Source organism: Clupea harengus, chromosome 1 (assembly GCF_900700415.2).
Source record: "Clupea harengus chromosome 1, Ch_v2.0.2, whole genome shotgun sequence".
In the NCBI taxonomy this organism is placed as follows: Eukaryota; Metazoa; Chordata; class Actinopteri; order Clupeiformes; family Clupeidae; genus Clupea; species Clupea harengus.
The window spans coordinates 13,909,928-13,919,927 of NC_045152.1; the positions used below are offsets into that span (position 1 = coordinate 13,909,928).

At 49.9% G+C, this 10,000-nt stretch overlaps 1 protein-coding gene across 1 annotated transcript in view; it reads left to right on the forward strand.

Moving 5' to 3' along the window:
* LOC105896454 (arf-GAP with dual PH domain-containing protein 1) overlaps positions 1-10,000 on the forward strand; it is a 52,378-nt gene that overhangs the window by 23,411 nt on the left and 18,967 nt on the right. The gene's annotated exons all lie outside the window — the stretch shown is intronic.

Genomic DNA, 10,000 nt, shown 5'->3' on the forward strand with positions numbered 1-10,000 from the left:
TCCCTAAGCCACTGTTGGAATAGAGGGCCAGCGTCTGACTTCCACTGTTGCAAAATGAGGCGCCTGGCCAACAGAGTACAGAGGGAAATGGCTTGCCCTTCATAGCTTGTAATGTTGGGATCATACACCACTGAACCAAAGATGGCAAGGAGTGGGTCTGGTGTAATAGTTTTATGGAAAGCCTTTGAAATGTAGTCAAATATAAGAGACCAGAAAGAAGTTAGCTTAGAACAAGACCAAAACTGATGTGTAAGAGTACCAGTTTGTTGTTTACATTTATCGCATAAAGGAGAAATGCTGGGGTATATGTCATGGAGCCTGGCTTTCGAGAAATGGAGTCTGTGAACTACCTTAAATTGAATTAGAGAATGCCTAGAGTTGATAGAGCTGCTGTGAATTCTATCCATAATTCCCTCCCAAACAGTTATTGAAATTTCCATGTTAAGTTCCTGCTCCCAATAGTTTTTCAACTTGGCAGTGGGCACCACTTCATGGGCCCTTAGCATATCATATAAAAAGGAAACTGTGCCTCTGCTACCTGGTGTAAGGCGGGGAAGACTGTCCAGTGTGTTGTGTTTGGGCATGTGCTCGTAGTGTGGTATATGAGTCTTGATGTAATCCCTAATCTGGAGGAACCTGAAGAAGTGCGCAGACGGTAAATCATATGTCTGTTGTAGGTGTTGAAATGACATTAGGTTACCTTCAGAGTACAGATCCCTTACAAAGACAATATTTTTGGCTTTCCATCTGGAAAAGGCTGGATCCATCAAAGCAGGTGTGAAAGCATGGTTGTGACAAATTGGACTGTCTATGTAGACTTTGGGTAAATCAAGAAAAGATTGAATTTGTTTCCAGATTCTTAAGGAGTGAAGGATAACAGGGTTGTTTATATAGGGAGGTGTTTTTGTTTTCGCCGGGTTATTAAGAAGTGCTGGGAGGGAGGTGGCACCACATGCGGATATTTCTATCTGGAGCCATGAGGGCACGCCCCCTTGACTACTGACTGTTGGCATACCATTTTGCCAGTGTAGTAGCGCATTCAGATTAGCGCCCCAATAGTATAGCATAAAGTTTGGCAACCCAAACCCACCTTCTGCCCTACACTTCCCTAGGTGTTTTTTGGATATTCTGGCTTTTTTATTGTTCCATATAAAGGCAGATATGATAGTGTCCAGCTTTTTAAAATAATAGAGGGGAATGAAGACAGGGATATTTTGGAAGATGTATAAAAATCTAGGGAGGACAACCATTTTTATGGCGTTAATGCGACCCACCATAGAAATGGGCAGAGTGTTCCAAAATTGGATATTCTGATTTAACTGTTGTATTTTAGAATCCCAGTTGCTGCTGAGGAGTTTCCCATGCTCCCTTGTTGCAATGATACCCAAAGTTCTGAATTGGTCTCTTGTCATTTTAAAAGGAGTGGTGCGTAGAAAGTTTAGGTCTACTTTGTCTGATATAGGCATCAGTTCACTTTTTCCCCAGTTGATTTTATAGCCAGAAAAACTGCTAAAAGTATCAATTAGCTGTAATAAAGGTGGAATGGATGATTTGGGGTGTGACATAAATAGTGTGATGTCGTCTGCAAATAGGGATATCTTATTCTCTATATTGTGAATTTTAATTGGAGCAATGTCCCTGTTCAACCTAATTTGACTAGCTAGAGCCTCAATGGCTAGATTAAATAGATAGGGTGAACAAGAGCATCCCTGACGAACACCCCTATGGAGATGGAATGGTTGTGAGATGTCACCGTTAGTGAGAATTGAAGCTTTAGGTTGAGCATAGATGATCTCAATCCATTTAATAAACTCTAGGCCAAAGCCAAAGTATTTCAGGGCAGTCAACATGTACCTCCATTCAATGTAGTCAAAAGCCTTCTCGGCATCCAATGCGATAACCACAGACTCATCCTTTTGTTTCTGGTAAATGATGTTGAAAAGACGACGTAGGTTGAAATATATATGTCTACCCGGGACAAAGCCAGTCTGGTCCGGGTCTATTAAGCTGGCTATGTATTTACACATTCTATTGGCCAACACTTTGCTGAGTATTTTTGTCTCCATCTGGAGAAGAGATATTGGACGATATGATGACATATCCAACGGATCCCTGTCTTTTTTGAGGATCAAAGCAATGTTTGCATTGTAAAGTGTGGGGGGTAGTGCTGAAGTTTCCTTAGCAAGGGTGAACATGCGCAAAAGCAAAGGGGCGAGTCTAGATGAGTATCTCTTAAAAAATTCAATGGTAAACCCATCCGGGCCACCGGCTTTGTTGTTAGGGAATTGAGAAATAGCTGTTACAATCTCCTCCAACGTTATGACGGCGTCCATTGCCTTAGCTGCTGTTTCGTCTAGTGTAGGGAGCTGGCTGTTCTCTAAAAAGTGATTCATTATCTGTGGATCCGTGGATTTGACTTTAGACTGGTACAGGTCCTCATAAAATGATGCAAAGGCCTTGTTTATTTTGACTGGATCTGTTGTGAGGTTACCCTGTTTGTCTCTTATTTTGTGAATGGCGCGTGTAGCCTGTGAATGTCGCAGCTGTCTTGCAAGAAGTCTGTGAGGCTTGTCACCCAATTCAAAATATTTTTGTTGTGTTTTAGCAAGTAGTGAGCCAACTCTTTGAGAAAGTATAGTATTATATTCATATTTTAAGTTGGTGATTGTCTCTAGAGTGGCGTCATTGGGATTATTCTTATATGAATCTTCTTGAAGAGATAGGTCACGTTCTATAGCTTTTAGTCTACTGCCTTCAATTTTCCTTTTACTGGAGACATAAGCTATGACATGGCCCCTGATGACAGCCTTCAGTGTTTCCCACAGGATGGAGTCATTGACGTCACCAGTGTCATTCTCTGTGATAAAGTGAGAAATCTGTTCTTGAAGGTGGTTAGTAAACTGTTCGTCTGCTAATAGTGTGGGGTCAAAGCGCCAATGATTGCGTCCAGCTCTACCTACCCCTATTTTAAGTACCATGGACAATGGAGCATGATCTGATATTACAATAGGTTGGTATGTTACAGTTTCCACAGTCGATAACAGTTTTGAGTCCAGTAAAAAATAATCAATACGGGAGTATGACTTATGAACTGGAGAAAAGAAAGAATAGTCCCTCACTGTTGGATGCTTAAGCCTCCATATGTCAACTAGGTTGAGATTGTCAGCCAAAGTATTTAGGCGAATACAGGAGTTTGATTTTTGAAGGGATTTGGAAAACTGTTTATCCAGAAGAGGGTCTAACACGCAGTTAAAGTCCCCCCCTAGTATAATATTAGTACTGGAGATGTCTGGAATCAAATTAAAGACCTTCTGAAAGAAGTCTGAGTCGTCAAAATTAGGTGCATAAAGGTTGACAAGTGTTATTGGCACAGAGTTTAGGGTTCCAGTCACTACTAGAAACCTACCATTGGGGTCATTAATTGTAGAGGGATATTTTTTCTAATTAGGATCGCCACCCCCCTAGCTTTAGTAGTAAAATTTGCTTCATACTGTTGGTCTACCCAACTGACCTTAAGTTTACCTTTGGTGGGATGTTTAATGTGTGTTTCCTGCAGAAACATTATGTCTGCAGACAAGGATTTCAGATATGCAAATACTTTAGCACGTTTCATAACATGACCAAGACCCCTCACATTCCAACTGACAAACTTATAGCCACTTCCATGCACTTGAGTTGTAGAATTATGATGTGCTATTATCTAGCTTTGTAAAGCAAAGTAAATATACACTGTCAAGAGAAAAACTAAAGATATATATATCAGCTGGCAAATAAAAATAAAATGAAAATGAAACCCATAACCCACCCCCCTCCCCCCCATAGCCTGGAGACTACCACCGAGGTAGCTCCTGCTGCTGCATGGCATCTCGTGGGCTCTCATGTCTCGAACTCGCAACCCACCAGGCTATAGGTCTGCCCCTTCCTACTTTATAACAGTAACAACAAAACAATAATGTTACAATAAACTCTTTGTTAACACACTACACATTTTAGACGCTACCCCTTCAGATAGTGTTACGGTAAAGCCAATGCCTCAGGAGGCTAATAATAGTAGGTAGAAAAAAAAAAAGTTTAGCCTAATTTTTAAAGTGACAACATATATGCTGATGGCTATAACCACAAAAAAAATCGTTCACCATAATATCATTCACTTCTAAAGAACCATTAGCGATAACATCAGAAAGGAAAATGTAAGCAGCCAAGGTACAGGCATGACGTTAAGCTTAGTAGACAGTTAGCATAGCAAGCTACATAAAAAAAACGAACTGCTGTCCTCTTTAACTCACGTCTAGTCAGAAACTCACAGATCGTATGGTTGACAGCACACGTTGGATCTCGTCGCCTAAAGTCTGTGATGTGGTATGGCTGTTGAAATCTCTGTATCCATGCTGTCCATCTACTCGTTCGGCCGTGGACGTTTTAACGAAGACACAAGCTCTTGAGCCTCTTGGGGAGAGAATAGCCGTTTCTTGCCTTTATCAAGCGTGACAAACAGCTTAGCTGGGTAGTGCAGAGTAGGTTTGAGGCCAAGGTTGTAGAGATCCTTCATGACATCTCGGTATTCAGATCGCTGATTCAAAACATCCGGACTGTAATCCTCAAAAATATGAATTGGATTGCCACGATACTGGAGTTTACCTCTCATCTTGCGGGATTCACGTATCACCCGATCGCGAACTTGGAACTTGTGAAAGCAAATGACAACTGATCGGGGTTTATCCTCTGGTTTTGGCTTAGCGGTGAGGGCACGATGAGCACGGTCTAAATCTGGTGTTGAAGGCAGGACATTTTCCCCCAACACCTCCACCAGTAGCCCAGCAAAGAATTCTGTGGGACGTGAGCCCTCGACTGACTCAGGTAGGCCAATGATATGTATGTTATTCCTTCTGCTACGTCCCTCTAAATCCACCACCTTTGCCTGTAGCTTAGCATTGTCGTTGGCTAGGGTTGAGCAGCTAGTTACCAATTCCCTAATGCTATCGCTGACCGCATTGGCATTGGCCTCAAGAGATAGCAAACGAATGTCCTGGTCATCTACTTTTGATTGCATCGTGTCTAGTTTTGTCTCGAGGGTTGAGAAAGCAGATCTGAATTCAGTCGAAAGGGCCGCTCTATGTTCTTCTAACATGGCGGCTATGGTGTCCATATCAGAACGGCCAGCAGCTACGCTATCCTTGGCAGTAGTGTCTTCCTTTCTTTCTTTATTTCTGCTGTTTTTCGTGGCCATCTTCTCACAGGATCGATTATTAGGGGTTAAAAGTTGTAAGTGAGTATTCGTAGGGTAGGAAAAAGGGGCTAAATTCTATACATTTATAAAGTAGGTGGGAGCGTGAAGTAAATGCGTCTACTCCATGTTCACGACGACCGGAACTACTAAACCGAAGGTTACGTATGTAACCACGATTCTATGAGTTTCGGATGACCGCCAGAGGCGGTGCTTACGGCACTGGATTTCCATTGCACGTACGTGCAGGTCGAGTGTTAATACCAACAAAGTCACCTGTGACCTGGGTGACGTCGTCAATGTGCGCTAGCACAAAAGGCTGTCTAACCCAGCAAGCGACCTCTTGACAATCTTCTCGTGTAAACTCCGAGTGACTGCCAAGGTCTGGCGGTCATCCGAAACTCATAGAACCGTGGTTACATACGTAACCTTCGTTCTATTTCGTTTCTCCTGACCGCCAGAGGCGGTGCTTACAGCACTGGATGACTAATACCAACAAAGTCATGAGGAGTGCCTACCCGCTTCTAGAGACGCCGTAACGGCGTAGGGAGTATCGCTGCCGCGACCGGGTTATGGGATACCACATTCACCCTGTAAAACCTAGTAAAAGTGCAGCCTGATGCCCAGGAGGCTGCCCTGCAGATGTCACTGAGGGGAACCCCCCTCAAAGACGCCCATGAAGCCGCCACACTCCTCGTGGAGTGGGCTCGGACCTGCTGAGGGGCTGGGGAGCCACTGTGCCTGTAGGCCTGTTGGATCGTCTCTGCAATCCATTTAGAGAGCCTCTGTCTGGATAATGCTTGACCCCTTCTTGGCCCTGTGTGGCAGACAAACAATGCGTCTGACTGACGGCAAGCTGCCGTTCTTGCGACGTAAGTCCTTAGGGTGCGCACTGGACACAACCGTTCTGCGCTCAGGCCCTGTTCTTCCGCCAGGGTGGACTCGAAAGCTGCCAGGCTGAGGGGCTGGTTGGAAAATGTGGAGGGAAGGGTCTTTGGGAGGAAGGCGGGGTTCGGCCACAGGGTGACCCCCTTGCCTTCAGGATGCCACTGCAGGCAATCCGTGCCTACTGACAAGGCGTGTAACTCCCCTACTCGCTTTGTTGACGTAATGGCTAGAAGAAAAGCGGTCTTCATTGAAAGCCAGCTGAGCTCCGTCGTCTGTAAAGGCTCAAACGGGGCTGCACAGAGTGCTCGTAGCACCAGGAGGAGATCCCACTGGGGCACCTGCCTCCGCTGTGGGGGTCTTAGTCGAAGAGCCCCCTTGAGGAACCGAGTCACCAGGGTATGGGACCCGAAAGTTCTGCCTTCTATCCGAACGTGCCCTGCGGAGATGGCAGCAGCATACACCCTTATGGTGGAGGGCGTGAGTCCCCGATCCAGAAGTGACTGCAAGAACTGTAGTACCGCTGGCAGGGGGCAGTGTGCTGGCTCCTGTCCCCGTGCCTGGCACCATTCCGTGAATATCTTCCACCTGTTCGCATAGAGGGCATTGGTGGAGGGTGCCCGCGAGCTGTTAATGGTGAATACCACCGCCTGCTCAAAAAGTCCTAGCAGTGGGTCCGGCCCCTCAGGGGCCAGACCCAGAGCTGTAGCCGAGACGGATCTGGATGCCAGATCTGGCCGCCCAGCTGCGATAGTAGATCCCTCCTCACTGGGAGGCACCAGGGTCTCCCATGCAACAGCTGGAGCAACCTGGGGAACCATACCCTCCCCGGCCACCGGGGAGCGATTAGTAGCAGCTCGTGCTCCTCTGTTTCCAACCTGTGCAAGGTGGGCCAAATTAGTGGCAGAGGAGGAAAAGCGTATAGCTGCCGTCTCGGCCATGTATGCGCCAGTGCGTCCCGGCCTAGCGGGCCTGGCTCCGAGAGGCTGAACCAGAGGGAACACTGAGTCGATTCTTGAGAGGCGAATAGGTCCACCTCTGCCCTGCCATATCGACCCCATACCACCTGTACCACATCTGGATGGAGTCTCCATTCCCCTGGGTCGGGGCTTCCCCGGGACAGGAGATCTGCGGCTCTGTTGTAAGTGCCGGGCAAATACACAGCCCTCAGGCTCAATAGATGCTGATGGGTCTCCTGCAAGAGCTGCTGGGCGACCCCTAAGCACTGCAGCGATCTGGTGCCTCCCTGGTGGTTGATATAATACACCGCTGACATATTGTCCGACCTGACCAGCACGTGCCTCCCTACTAGCGCAGGGAGGAAGTGCCTTAGAGCCAGCAGCACCGCCCGAAGCTCTAGCACATTTATGTGCTGCCGCTTCTGCTGGAGCCCAGCGACCTCCAGCGACCTCCAGCGACCTCTGGCCATCTGACGCTGCCACACGGCGCCCCACCCCATCTGGGACGCGTCCGTGGTCACCACTTCCCTCCAGGAAGGAATAGCGCCCAACGGAACTCCCTGGGTCAGGTACTTCCTCCTCCTCCAAGGATGAAGGAACCTCCTGCAGCTGGTGGTAACCCTCACCAGTCTGTGTCTGTGCCGCACGTGATGGAGGCCCAGGCTGTTTAGCCAGATTTGGAAAGGCCTCAGCGCCAGGAGGCCTAGTGGGATCAGGGATGCAGCTGATGTTAGCCTCCCCAGTAGGCGTTGGAAGGATCTCAGGGTCAGAGCCCTGTGTCCTCTGAAGCGCGCCACGAGCTGCTGGATTCCGTCGACCCGCTGTTGAGAGGGGACAGCCCTCATCGCCTGCGAATCGATGGCCATGCCCAAGAACCCAGTCTGCTGACGGGGAACTAGGGAACTCTTTCTGAGGTTCAGTCTGAGCCCTAGACCCGTGATATGCGCCATCAACGCGGCAACATCGCTGCGGGCCTGTACCTCCGACTGGGAGCAGATAAGCCAGTCGTCCAGGTAGGGCAAAATGCGCATTCCCTGGGCCTGCAGAGGAGCCAGAGCAGCTGCAACGCACCTGGTGAACACCCGGGGTGCCAGAGCTATTCCAAACGGTAGTACCCGAAATTGGTACGCCCGGCCCTCGAAGGCGAACCTGAGGAATTGTCTGTGGTGTGGTGCGATTGGGACATGGAAGTAAGCGTCCTTCAAGTCGATGGTCGTGAACCAATCGTTCTTCCGAATGCTGTGCAGAACCTCCTTGGTGCGCAGCATATGAAACCTCAGTGTCTTGAGATGAGTATTTAAGTGCCTGAGATCTAGAATGGGGCGGAGCCCGCCATCCTTCTTTGGAATTATGAAATAGGTGGAGTAGAACCCACCTTCGTGTGTAGGCGCGTCGAGCTGTTCGATGGCCTCTTTTTGGAGGAGAGCGCCGATCTCCTGACGTAGGGCTAGGGCCTTCCCCGGGTTGGTGACGGTGGTGGTCTTGACCCCACGGAACTTTGGCGGTCAGCCTTGAAATTGGATACTGTAACCCTGAGACAGGGTTGCCAGTACCCAGGGGTCCGATGTCACCGCTTCCCAGCGCCTGAGATGTTGGCTGGAGAAGCGGCCGACCGCCGGTGTACTGCTGTCACTGCCTGCGCCCTCTCCCCCTCCGGTCCCTAGAGGGGTAACGGGCCGTGGCTTGGGCGCCCTGTGTAGGGAGAAGTGTGCGGGTGGCGGGGGGTGGGCGAGATCTGTCTGGCTGGCGAAACCTCTCTGACTGCCGTGTCCGCGGCTGGCTGACTGGCCACTGTGCGGGCGCCTCAGCTCTTAGTGGTCGGGGCCCGCGTCTAGTCTGGCTCCCCCGACGAAGGCTCGCAAACTGCTGCCTGGCCTGTATGACCTGCACACTGCGCTCCAGGGCCTGCTGTGCAGCCTGACCAAACAACTCCCCGGGGACCACCGGGAGAGAACGTAGTGCCCTTCTGCCTGGCTCGGCTAGGGGGGATTGGGCCACCCATATCTGGCGGCGAGCTAAAGTCAAATATGACATTAGCCTACCGAGCTCTCTCGACATAAAGGCAAACGCCTGTAGCGAGGAGTCACACAACCCCTGGGACGCCGACGCATCCCCTGTGCCCTGCAGTGTCTGGGTGAGAGCCAGCATTAAGTGGGACATTGAATTCCCTATGCGCGCCGTACGAGCGGCTGCATCATAACACCTCACAATGAGGTCGTCTGTCAGCCGGCATTGTGGGCGGGGGCAGCGAGCATGGGGCCTAAGCGCCTCATCGGGGGACAGTATTAAGGCTGCCACTGACGGCTCCACATTAGGCATCCTTTCCAGCCCATAGGTGGACGCCCCCTGCATGGCCGACAGGACCCTGCAGTTGGTGGGGAGGTGGGAAAATTGTCTGGGGTCTGCCCAGCACATCTGCAGCTCCTCAATGTACGGAGCTGAGGGTGGGACCGCAAAGGCAGTCTGCTGTACCGCGGTTCTAAAAAAACGCATTCTGGGGGGGCACCGCCACAGGGACCGGGTCCAGCCCCAAACGCGCCAACGCTGCCTTCAGGGTGGACTTAATAGAAAGCTGGCTAGCCTCTGGCTCCACCCCTGTACCCCGGGCTGTATCCTGGGAGCTGGTCTGAGAGTCGTGGGGGGCTGACTCGTACGACTCGGCCTCGTCTCCCTGTCCCATGTCCAAACTCTCTGACGCCCTTGTGGAGAGTGTATCTAGCTCCTGGACACTCCCTACTGGTGACAGCGTCGGTGGTGACCGCTCCGCCTGATCGGCTGGTGGGGTTCGAGCGTGTACGCTACCACCCTGCCCTGTGTGTGTTGGAGGCTGCAAGTTGGCCAACAGCGCCTTAATACTTTCCAACTCTGTGGTCACCGAGTCCACCTTCTGTGCCAGTCCACTCTTCTTCCTCTTTGCCTTAACGGTGGTCTG